The sequence below is a fragment of the Ixodes scapularis genome, unplaced genomic scaffold (assembly GCF_016920785.2).
Source record: "Ixodes scapularis isolate PalLabHiFi unplaced genomic scaffold, ASM1692078v2 PGA_scaffold39__5_contigs__length_11793443, whole genome shotgun sequence".
Classification (NCBI taxonomy): domain Eukaryota; kingdom Metazoa; phylum Arthropoda; class Arachnida; order Ixodida; family Ixodidae; genus Ixodes; species Ixodes scapularis.
Genome location: NW_024609867.1, coordinates 10,951,195 through 10,963,949, shown reverse-complemented (window position 1 = coordinate 10,963,949; position 12,755 = coordinate 10,951,195). Strand labels below are relative to the sequence as shown.

At 40.0% G+C, this 12,755-nt stretch overlaps 1 long non-coding RNA gene across 1 annotated transcript; it reads right to left on the bottom strand.

Moving 5' to 3' along the window:
• Positions 1-769: 769 nt before the first annotated feature.
• Positions 770-11,885, bottom strand: LOC120840168. The gene is made up of 3 exons (XR_005715481.1): positions 11,854-11,885; positions 11,666-11,793; positions 770-857 (listed from the first exon to the last, which is right to left on the bottom strand). It is a non-coding gene; the product is annotated as an uncharacterized LOC120840168 (long non-coding RNA).
• Between the last annotated feature and the right edge of the window lie 870 nt (positions 11,886-12,755).

Sequence of the window (12,755 nt, the reverse complement as noted above, 5' to 3'; positions counted from 1 at the left end):
GACGTCTGTATTCCGCCGCTGACAGCCGCAGACCCTCCAATACTTTGGAATTGAGCGTCTGATAGTCCTTGCGCTCTTCTGCGGAGAGCTTGGCAAGCATGCCCCGAGCCCTCTCACTCAACCGCGGCAAGACCATCCCGCCCACCACTCGCTGGGCACACCATACGAGTCTAGGGTCGCCTCAACATCCTCAAACCATCCGGGCACAAGCGGCTCATGAGTAGGCATGGGGGCGAGGACGCCCTTCAATAGGCTGGCGTATTTCAGTCTCCTATCTTCCTCAGCACCCCCAAGTCCGCCCCTCCCATCCACTAAGGACATCGCGCTCGCATTTAGGAGGCGTTGAGTTTCTAACAGAAGCCTTTGCTTCTCCAGTTCTGCCTCTGCGATTTGTAATTGCAATTGAATTAGTGACGTCTTGTCTGCCACCGACATCTCCGAGCCACTACTGCTACTATCACCCTCAGCGTTGACCGCCGACGCACGACCTCCGTCCTCCCCGTTCATACCGCCTGGTTTGCGCTTGCCACTACGTAGAGTGTACCAATCTGTCATAGAGCGCCCAAGTCTCAGCAAACGAAAGGGCACCTACCAGTGAACGCGATGCAGTTCCGGTGCTCCTCCACCCAGGTTCGTATGGAGGGACGGTGCTTGTCCGTCGGACGCTGTCCGTGACTTCTTCCCGCCCAGTGTTCCGAGATCCCCGCTTCCAGCAGACGTCTCGATGTCACCAGCACCCCTCGATCAGCAGCCTTGCATGCGCATCACTGTCGACTGCGCCGGTGAGGTTCTTTTCTTCTCTGATGATGATGTCTGATGCTGATGATAGCTGCTTGATGTCAATTTCGAAGTCTCGCCTGTTGTCGAGGTTGTCGAATAACGCATCATTGAGATTTGACGTCAACAAGAACAAATACGTTTACTAATTGCGAGCGAATACAAAAATTACAAGAGCAGAATTTTACAGAACAGTCATTCTTGCCGGACTCCGCATGAGTCTTCCGGCAAGACCCGCTCCGGGAGCGTATACCTGGTCACTCCTTTGGGGAGCTCGCACAACCAACCCTCAGAGCCAACGCCGCCGTGTATACAAACAAATAGCCGCCGTCGAGCGGCGGCTTCAGGACCCACAAAGCTCGTCAAAATGTGGCGCCCTTTCTTCTGCTGCAGCGCATTGCGACCACCTCACGGCGCTGAATCCTCCCACCAACCACAGAACGTTAGCGTAATTTTCTTAATGTCTGCAAAGTGAAATATTTTATCCAAACTGCTTTAAGTTTTGTATCACCTGCTGCGCAAATGGAGAAATGAGGAGGGCAGCAAACGTCATAATTGATGAGCTCTCCGATATGTAAAAAGTCAAGGGACAACACACCTAGAAATCAAAGTCTGTGCGTCCGGTTCGGACGTCACCGTGTAATTATACAATAACGTCCTGAAAAGCCGAAAAACCCGCAAAAGAAAAAGGTGCGCCGAAACGCAAAAGAGCTAGCTGGGCTTCGAAGCGCCGGCGCGCTTGCTACGTGGCCCGTAGCTTCGAATACACGTGATTGTATGATTAATTTGAGCGGTCTTGACAAGGGGGCCTAAGTATTTGAGTTGCAGCTCTTATAGTTAAAAGTCCAAGGAAACACTCTGACTTCCAGGCATTGCCTCTTGAATAACAACGGGTGCAAACAATCATGGTAGCTATTCTCGAGAACAGCCTACCTTTATAAAACCAAAGAAAACGCTGGTATGTAGCCAGAAAGTTTTCAATTTGATGTTGAAGATCGCGTGGGAATGTTTGGCATACCTAGAAAAATACAATTGCAAAACTACAAATTTCGTGGTATTTCTTTACCAAACTTCGTCCGTTTTATAGTTATGGTAAATTTAGATTAATGAAGGCTTCTATATTTTAAATAACTCTATTCGGCAAAAACTGAAGTAATGGCTTAAAGAGCCTTTCTGTAACTGACGCTGAACAGGTTAGACTGATTCTCGTCGGAATGAGACGTAAAGGATAATTGCTTTGATCAGGACGTCATCTTTTACAATTTCGATTGAGGCAGGCAATACAAATGTCCGGCATAACACCAATCAGTTATGTCTGTCAACGCCCATTGGTGCTCGCGCATCCGGCGCATGCAAAGTTGTGTCACATGTAATCTAAGTACATCAACACAATTAGTGCTTTCTTTTTAAAAATCTAGGAAAAATATTTTAAACATCGGTACAAATAAAAAAAACAACTTAATACTTTAAAGGCCTTTCTTCTGAGATACCGTGGGGAAAATGAATAAAAGAATTAAGACTGGCGGCAGAAACGCTTTTAAAGCATGGAATACCTTTTAAGGGAATCACCCCCCCCCCCCCCCCAAATCCGAAAATTTTATTCAACCGTCCGTCCGTCCGCTCATTTCTTAATTCTTAATTTACTAAACAAAATTGACTCTCACGAGACCACTGGGCCTGGCGGTATACCAGGCCGCATACTTAAAGACTGTTCCGGCATTTTTCTGGTTTATTATTTGTATCATTTGATAACTCATTATCATGTTGTAAATTACCAAGTGAAAGGAAAACAGCTCACGTTGTTCCTGCCCACAGAAGGGGTAAAAAATAGGAGGGAAAATATAGACAAACCTCTCTTCTTCGTGTATGCTCGAAAGTTTTAGAACACATAATCTACAGCCACCTGATAAAACATCTCGACAGAAAAAACTTTTTTTATTGTTTATCAATATGGCATTCGAAGTGGTTTATCGTGCGATACCCAGATGATCGACTTTTATCACATTTCTTATTTTTTGATAAAGGCGTGCAAGTAGATGGCGTTTTCTCGGATTTTCAGAAAGCCTTTGACGAGGTTCCCCATAAATCGATCGTATACAAATTGCAATGTTTGAATATCCCTGAAAATATTATTAACTGGCTTACTCATTATCTTACAAATAGGAGACAGGTTGTTTTAGTTAATGGGAAAATGTCGTTGTATTTAGAAGTAACATCAAGGGTATCACAGGGATCAGTGCTAGGTCCACTTTTATTCCTAATATACGTTTTTTTTTTGGTTTTTCTTGCAGATTTATCTTAAAAATGTCGTGAAAGCTACACTTATGCGGTTTGTGCGAGTGAGTTATACGCCCAGGGCGACATTGTGTGGTTGGATAATCTTTGCGATAAGTCGGCTCATTAATTAAAATTCACAAATAAACGTTTTATTTACTGAAAATAGACATATGTTTCCAATTAGAAACTTGCTGAGCGTCGTCCAGAGCCCCTAAATCAGTAATTTTTAGAAAGACTTTGAGCGCGTGTGAAGCGCATATGTGCGCTGAAGTTACCCCTCGTGGAGCAGGTACAAAGGCTGGGGCTAGTTAAGAGACGGCAAAATTGCGCGGGCGCCTTATCGAAACCGCTAGCCTTGTACCTGCTCCACGAGTGGTAACTTTAGTGCACTACTACGCTTCTCACGCGCTAAAAGTCTTTCTGAAAATGACTAATTTAGAGTTTTTGGACGACGTTCAGCAAGTTCCTAATTGAAAAAAAATGTGTCTATTTTCAGTAATGAAAAAGTTAATTACTGGATTTCAATATAATTATCCGACTGATCTAAAAAATTAGCTACCCACGTAATGTCCCCTTGGTCATATAACTTACTCGCACAAACCGCAGAAGTGGAGCTTTCATGGCTTTTTTTTAAACAAATCTGCAAGAATTAAAAAAGGCACGCTGCATATAAATGACATTTATACAGACATTACATCAAGCATTTGTCTACATGCGGACGATTGCGTCTTATACCGCAATATAAATACATCTTAGAATGAATGCTTGGGCGAGTTGGATATTCATATTGCAGAAGAACCGCAAAAGTAAACTCACTCACACTGAAAATACGCGCACAACAGATCTTTGCAGTTTCAGGGAGTTTACTTTCTCGCTTTTCCTACTATATAAAGACACGTTCAGACGCTCTAGAGCTACATGAAGATATTGATCGCTTCTCAAGATGGTGCAAAATATAGAAAATAAATTTAAATATTTCCAAATGCAATCATATAACATTGACCAGAAAACGACAACTTGTTTCTTTTAGCTATTCTGTTGGTGACGCCCAACTAGAAAGAGTGGACAAGGTAAAATATTTAGGCGTTCAGTTTTCGGAAAACCTATCGTGGAGCGGGTATGCAGACTATATGACGCTCAAAGCTAACTGTGCGCTAAAATTCTTGAGGAGGAATTTTCACGATGGTCCTTCCAATGTTAAAAAAAACACCCTTTTTCTTTTTAATGTGAAGCCAAATATTAGAATACGCCTCCGTGCTCTGGTACCCTAAAGAACGCTACCTAGAACAGAAAATTGAACAAATCCAAAGCAAAGCTGCTAGGTCTGGTGCAAAAAATTACAATTTCAAACAAAATGTTAGTGCCCTAAAACGGCTATTAGACTGGGAACCTCTGAACTCTAGAACACGCCGCCTCCGTTTAAATTTTTACCTGGGATATGTCATGATCAAACAGGACTGGATAAAACTAAATTCATTTAATTGCCACACCTAGTATAACGCCGATTAGATCATTGTAAAAAAAATTAGAGAATTTTCAGCTAGGGCTATTGTATTCAAATTATAATTTTCCCCCAATACCATTAAAAAGTGGAACGAATTACCCGAGGAAACTATCTAAAATCCATCATCAGATCATTTTTGATAAACTGTCTCCTGATTGCAGGAAAAAAGGAAAGTGAATTTTCTCTTTGTGTGAGTGATGAATTTTAAAATTCAGTTTTCAGAATGCTTGGTCTGTAACACTGTGCTTCGTGTCTTCATGCCTTTACTTGTACGGAAAATTATATTGATGGCTAAACCTTCATACCATTGTGGATCCAGTTTGTTAAAGTGTTATAATTTTGCAATACAATTTTTTCGAGCTTCTTTGCTTTTTAACCTGTGTTTCAGTATTTCACAACTGTGATTCTTGTGCAAATATATCCTCACACCTCCCCCCCCCCCCCCTGCGATAATGCCTCTTGGCGCTGCGGGGTAACATGTAATAAATGAATAAATAAAAAGATTCAACTTTGAAGAATTAACCCTCGTCGTTGGAACTCAGATATCACGTGGCCTCCGATTCAGAGGAAAAATAAACTGCTCTGTAGTTATGAAAAGCCTCTTTCTTGCGATATCTGAAATGCAATTGTCAACAAATGCACTTTGAGCTTAGAAAAAGCCTGGAAATGTCTGGCCTTTGTTTCGCCCGACCAGGACATGCTGAAATGTATCCTGCTTACTCTGCAGCTGCTTTTGAATATTTATTAACATTTGCTGCCAACCTAACTCATCGATTTAAGTAACCAAACAATATTCTACCCTCGCTGAAACATCTCGTTGGGGTGTTTCACAATTGCGAGCGCGGCGAGATAAAAAAATTCATCATGGCTTCACTTTTTCACAAAAAAGATGTACTAGGGGCCAATGCGAGTTTGCACTGGAACACCGGTTCTGAGTCATTTTGCCCGCTGAATGTCTGGAGATGACATCTTCAGAATATATTCAAACCACGCTCAATACAGAACACGGTCATGCAACATTTAGAAGGGAGAATAACTTTTATTTTATTTTATTGATTTCGGCTTATATATATTTAGCGCTGTATTACATATAGGTGAAATAAAGAAGGTCGAAGAAGTCGTGATATATGTATTTACAAAGATCTAAAAAATATTAGCAAGGAATATATGCTGAGATATTGTAGATTAGAAGAGCATTTGAAGCGATGGGAAGAGAGGACTTCTCAGTGCTATAAAGCAGCTTCCTCTTTTTTGTGTGTGTGAAAACATCATTTTCAAATCCTGCTTCGTAGAGACTTCCTTTCCCGGGTGGAGAGATAATAGCACTCAAACTGGTCTCCCAGAAAGTACGCCTAGAGGCCTTTGCTAAAGTAAATGTGAGTTGTGCTTAACTGACATTTGTTCACACACTGTCGTCTGCTGCTTCTTCAGGCTATTTTTATTATTTTAGGTGACAAATTATCAACTACAGGTCCTTCGTATCTATTTAAATAGACCTGCTACTCGATCTCTATGGATAATTATTCTTAATTGCGCCGCAAAGCAAAATCATTACTTTAGAGCTTCACTTGTTTCTCTCTAGTCAACGTAATTGCAACCCGAGAGTCGTCTTTTCGAAAAAAGAAAAACAATAATAAAACTACCACGTGAGCAACAGCCGAAAACAACCAACCAATAAAAGCTGTTAAACAAGTGATTTCGGAATAACGAGTGAACACTAATTCCTGTACATGGTGAGTTTACCTGAGACTTGTTTTCTCAAGCACGACTCAAAGACAAATAAAGCCTAAGGGACACCTAATGTATAGTGAATAGAAGGGACCCTTAAATAGGCTGCACTGAACCCGAGGTTATATAAGAGTCACAAATAAACTTTTCTACTATTACCCTTCCGTTTACAAACACAACACTATAGAAGATTCGTTCCAGAAGCTTAAAACTTTCTATTGTACACAACCTTTTAATTTAAGGGAGGAAAAAGCACAAAAAAAAAACATACTAACCTCCGAAGAACTGGGATAAAATAGACAACAGTCCATTCAATCAGGGAAATAGATGAACTAAGTATACATTTTCAAGATTCCAAAACAAACAGACATCCAACCCAGGTTTACAGAAACAAGGGGAAAGAACCTTTCATAGGGCAGACATACATGAAATATTGACTGTTCAAAATTTTCAAAATTCCACGTCTTATTTCTATTATTGATTATGTCACTTGACGTGATGTAGAATACCCGAGACTGTTGTAAACGCTGGGAAACGTGGTCGAAGAAAAAAGAAAGGAAAAATGTACGTCTCAAAGTCGAAGAAAAAGACAGGGGAAAAGAACGTATCGACGTCTCGGGTATTCTACATCATGATCAATTTACACCAGCTCGCCTGCGCACTCACTATTTTTTCATCACTAGACACTTGCCGTCATTCTTTTCAGACAATACTACTCAAGTAGAGTATAATAAGGGCACACAAATATTTGTTTTAATCTGTCCGAATACGGCTATTTGTTTTTATACAAATTTTATGCTCATGCAGCCTTTCATTAATGCCGCGTTTTGTATCGCTCATGTAGCGAAATCTGGAACTAAAGTTACAGTTTCAATAATACCAGAGGCACACTTATCATTTTCCTTTACGTCGTTCCTCAGGCAACCCTCATGAGTGGAAATGAACCGAGCTAAATGTTGCGAGGAATAATCTACAGTCGAAGCAGTATCTAGAGCGTAGTTGTCAAATATGAACTTGAGATTCTGGGAGAACAAATGAAAATACGATAGCATAACACATAACAACTCAGTGAGACTCTTATGTAGAATCTTGCTTGGGGAAACAATGGAAATTTTTTATAGACATTTCTGAGGATGGCTTTTTGCATCAATACTATCACACAGTCTTTGAAGGGAGGACGGAACAATGTTACGTTTAAGCATATATTCTGTCCATTACAATTCTAGTGTGTTTGAGACCCTGTTTGTTTGTGTCGACTTTCAAAAACCCAAGCCTTGTGTTGGGTTACCGTGCTTTACCTACACCAGCTCGCTTGAACCATTCTTTTTGGACTTTGAAGCGATATATTCGTAGAAGAATGTAGTAAAATCGACGTCACCTCACAAAAGCTTATGCAGTGTTCTTCTCGAATGCATGCTGTTACGTTTCTGTATCGCATTGAAAACTGCAATGACAAAGTGTGAATGACGGCAGCACGGGTCTTAAAGAGCGGAATGCTCCATAGAGGAACCACTGCCCTAAATATGTGTCCGTCTGTCCGTCCATCCGCGCAGGCCCTATTGCAGAGCATGTCAGAACAACTGGTTTGGTTACCATAGCGGCATAAGCAAACGATATACAGGAGCAGTTTCTAGAAATTAAACCAACATACATATTCCCCAACAGGATTTGATCTCTGTTTCACTTGTACCCCCAACCCGATACTTTACTTTTGCGCCATCTGGACGACTTTTTACTTGAAGCAGTTATGTTTTCCACGTCTTTTACTAAATGCACTAGAAGTCAAACCTTCCGTGGAGCATGCTGATGTTATTGAATTAGGTGAAGGCAATTAATTCACATTCCAATCTTGCATACATCTAAAATCTACTATTCGGTATCTTCCAAGAAAATGGCAATGATAGCTCATTTAAAACAGCGTTCAGTGAACTTCAGAATTTCGTAAACAAAAACTTTGCATTTTATATTTATTTTATTGCTCTCTGAGGTTGAAATTAGCGATTTATCCATCCCTGTACATGTGACTATGTAAGAATCAATAAATTGCATACTCAAAAGCGCATTTGTGTGAATACTCATCCTAAAACTTTTTCGGCTGTACAGAGAGTGCTACGATGTGGTCAAAGTTAACCTTCAATGAACTGTAGCACTAAAAATATGCCTTCTGGAAAGCCTGTCATGAGCAGGTTGTCGCAGCATAACTATAATAGTATTAATATGTTTTATTTTCCGTCAAAAGTGTGTGACGGAAGACACCGAGGAAAAAAGCTACATGATGCAGCTTGACAAGTCCTTGGCCCCCATCCTTACATTTGGCAGCAGTGGCACAGAAAACAAAACAAAAAAGACAAAAATTCATGTAAAAGAATGTTCACAGAAAAAGAATACATGCACACAAAACCCAGTTCATATCAACAAAGTAAGGTAATAAATACCTTTATGTTAGTATTGTCTGAAAGGTAAATATCATACCTTTGCTACACAGTCATATTAGAAGAAAAGAATGCTCGAAGGTCTTTAAATGACATGGTAAGAGGGTGCATGTTTTCGGTGTGGAGAAAGGTTAAGTAGTTTAGGTAGTGTGCATAATGTCAGTTGCTCGCCATATGTTGTTTTGCATTTTTGTAGCATCCAGTATACGGGTGGGATATGCGGTCACTCTTGGTGTTAGGGATACAAGTTCCAGAAATTTATGAGCCTTTTTTTTTACATGTGATTTATAGGTTATACACCGTCGATATTGATAGAGACACATTACAGGCATCAGACTCAGGCTTTTAAAAAGAGGCGCACTAGGATGGTCATATAGAACAGAACAAATGTTTCCTAAAAACCTTTTTTGAAGGACAAGCATTTTATTTAAATTAGCATTTGTTGTATTTCCCCAGACTAGATGGCGATAGTTCACATGGGAAAGAAATAATGAATTATAAACTAGTAGTTTTACATGTTTTGGCAAAATATGGCGGTGACGGTATGTCGCGCCAACCACGCGGGACAGCTTTACCATTACATAATTCACATGCTCGTCCCATCTCATCCGATCTGTGAAAATGACACCAAGCGTTTTAAAACTTGAAATAACTTCTATTATTTTTGAATTCAGAATAATATCGCTGGTAATATTATCATTCTTGTTTCTTGGATGAAATAAGATTGCTTTTGTTTTGCTCTCATTAATTTTTAAGGAATTAGAACTACTCCAGTTAACCAGGTCCTTGAGAGATTTATTTGCTTTAATTACAAATTCGTCGTAGCAGTTGCTTGAAAAAAATAAGCTCGTGTCGTCAGCATAGATTATGTATTTAATATCTGTGTTTACGTTTAAAATATCATTAACATACAGGTTAAACAAAAAAGGTCCCAAGATACTCCCCTGCGGAACACCGGATGAGATTGGTTTTACATCGGAACAGAAGTCGCTAATGTGAACATATTTTTTTCGAGCCGATAGGTATGACGTAATTAAAGTTGAGGCATAACCACGAAATCCGTATAATTCCAGCTTTCTGACTAATAGATTGTGGTTTAAATGATCGGATGCTTTGCTGAAGTCGATGAAAATTACGAGTGTCAACTTTTTATCTTCAAAACTGCGCGAAATGTAATCTTTTTGTTCTAAAAGCGCAAGTTCCGTAGATCGGTTTTTGCAAAATCCAAATTGTGACGTAGTGATTATATCATGCTTATCAGAAAAATTCACTAGGCGCGAATGCAGAATTTTTTCAAGCCCTTTCGAAAAGACCGATAATATTGAAATCGGCCTGTAGTTGCCTATGTCATTCCTATCACCCTTTTTATACAAAACACTAACCTTTGCAATCTACATTCTTTTAGGAAATACCCCGTGCTGTAAGCTCAAATTAAAGATATGGGCTAAAAAGGGAGATATAAGATCTATAACATATTTTATGAGACTTATCTGCAGGTCGTCAGGGTCGCAACTCGTACTGTTTTTTAGCGATTGAAATGTTCGCATCACTTCCATTTCTACAGCAGGCTCAAGAAAGGTCGAGCTTACATTTCCACGCTGAATATATGCGCAAGCGCTTCCGTTAGGGGTTTCTCTAACTAAGTTGACAAAATAATCATTAAAGGCATTTGCTAGTGGTCGTTCTGTTAATTCTACGCCATTAAGATACAGTTTTTCAATTTGCTTTGTACCGTGGGAACGGTTTAAAACATTGTTTAGTTTTTTCCATGTCACGTCAGTTCGCATTGCAGAAGACACAAAGTAATTGCTAAAATATCTTGCTCTAGCACTCTTTAGTTTTTTTGTAAGTCTGTTACGCTATATTTTAAAAGTTTTAAGGTTTTCAGGGTCCCTTGTTACATTGAATAGTTTATATAAAGCATTTTTTTATTAATTTTTATTCGAAGTTCCTGAGATACCCAAGGCTTATGACTCTTTTTCGAAAACCTAACAAGTTTATTGCGAAAACACTCTTTAAATGTGCGCTCAATTTTTTTTAAGAACACGTTGTACGCTTCATTAGCGTCTAGTTCATCGTAAACCTCATTCCAGTAGAGCTCTGAAACTTTTGATCTGAATTCACAAACGCTGCTCTCTGTAATATTCTGAAAGGATCCACGAAATTGGTTCCTCGTAGTTTTGGCTTTTTTTTCTCTCCACAGAAAGAAATATACCCTGATGGTCACTGATGTCCGTGCTTATTGTCCCCGATTTTAGATTAGCTAAATCAAAATTTGTTATAAATAAGTCGAGTAATGTTGAGGATTGTGCCGTGATTCGCGTAGGCGATGTAATTACGTTTATACAAGCACTACTGTTTAGTAACAGTTTTAGTTGTATTTTATTAGCTGTATCCTGCAGCATGTTAAGATTAAGATCTCCTCCCAAAATAATATCATATCCATTCTTGGTTGCCAATCTGAAGTAAGTTTCTAAAAAATGAAAGAAAGATACCACGTTTCCATTCGGCGGCCTATAGATTACGGAGATAATAATTTTATCAACCAGCAAGGACAGCACTTCGTAATCTTGACTGACACATGAGTACTCTTCTATTTTTTCACAACACATATTATTTCTCAGCATTAATGATACACCCCCCCCGCGTGCAATTATTCTGTTCAAATAGTATCCATTATAGTCCTGTAGACTGAAAATGTCACTTTCATTAGAATACCACGTTTCCGTAAACATAATAACGTCAAATAAAAAATTGAATTCGTCAAAAAGGAGACCAAGCTCAACAGTTTTATTTCGAGCAGATCGCGTAATTAAATGAAAACAGTTGAACGATTTGCAGTGGTCTTTTTCAATGTGAGCCTTCAGCTCATAAGCAGTATGAAGGTTTTGTTCTGACATAACTACATTAAAGATAAGCTACTGGCAGGAACAATAGCATAGTTCACCTCAAGTTTTGCAAGTCCACCTCGCATTTCACAAGAATCGCTCTTTCTCCGTCCCTCCGCCTCAAAAAAAATGTTTCCATTTCGGTGCCATGAATACCGGTAGCCATTTTCCTTCGCCCATTCCTTTGCTGTTGAGAGCAGAGTACGGTTTTGTCTTGTCATGTTCTCGAGGATATAAGAGTCCTCACCTGTGCGATTAAGTTCCCTTCTTCTGTCAAGCCACTGATGGCGTGTCGCTTGCCTTGCGAAACGAACGATTACACAAGGTACTTTATCGGGTCCAGCTGGCAATCTGTGCAAGGCTGCAATATCAGTTTCTGCTAGTACGGGCACCTCCAGCTTTTGTGCCACCAGGTTCAGCTTTCCCAGCAAATCTTCATGCTCAAAAACTGGGATCCCATGCACTTCAAGGTTCATTTTTCTGGTTTGCCTCTCTAGCGCATTCATATCTTGGGCGATCTGTTGCACATTTGCCTCTCTTTCACGGTTTTCCATACTTGTTACTCTGTTTTTCAAACTTTTTATGTCAGCGTCGTGCTGACGCATGTGCTTGAGAACTTCATCATATTTTGCCGACATCTTGCTTAAAGACTGTCCAAGAGCCGTGACAGACTCTTTTAACCCCATTAGGAGCTCTAGTTTTTCGTTTATGCCAATGAGTATGGTGGTCACGTCGATCTCGCCTGACTTTTGTTTTGGCTCTAGCTTGCTTTGGCTGCTCCTTCACTTGGCTGTTCTACACGCTTGGCAGCGCCACGAATTATGCCAAGTAGCACCTTTTGTTTTAAATGTCGATTCGGAGACACCGGAACAAGCTCCCAGGTGATGAGAACAAGTGCATTCTGTGCATTGCATTACATTATCCTTGTCATACGGCTCATCACAACACACACAACCGTCAGCCATAGCACAAGACACTTCTATTAGCTAAAAACAACGCTGCGATATAACTGCACAAAAAGACAGGATTGAAAGCTCAGAAATTTACAATCTGGCAGCAGCAGCAGCAGCAAAAATACAGCTCAATTGAACACGAAATGTAATAGTAAGCAGTGATATCCAACCTTGAATGTATATCGGTAGATTTAGT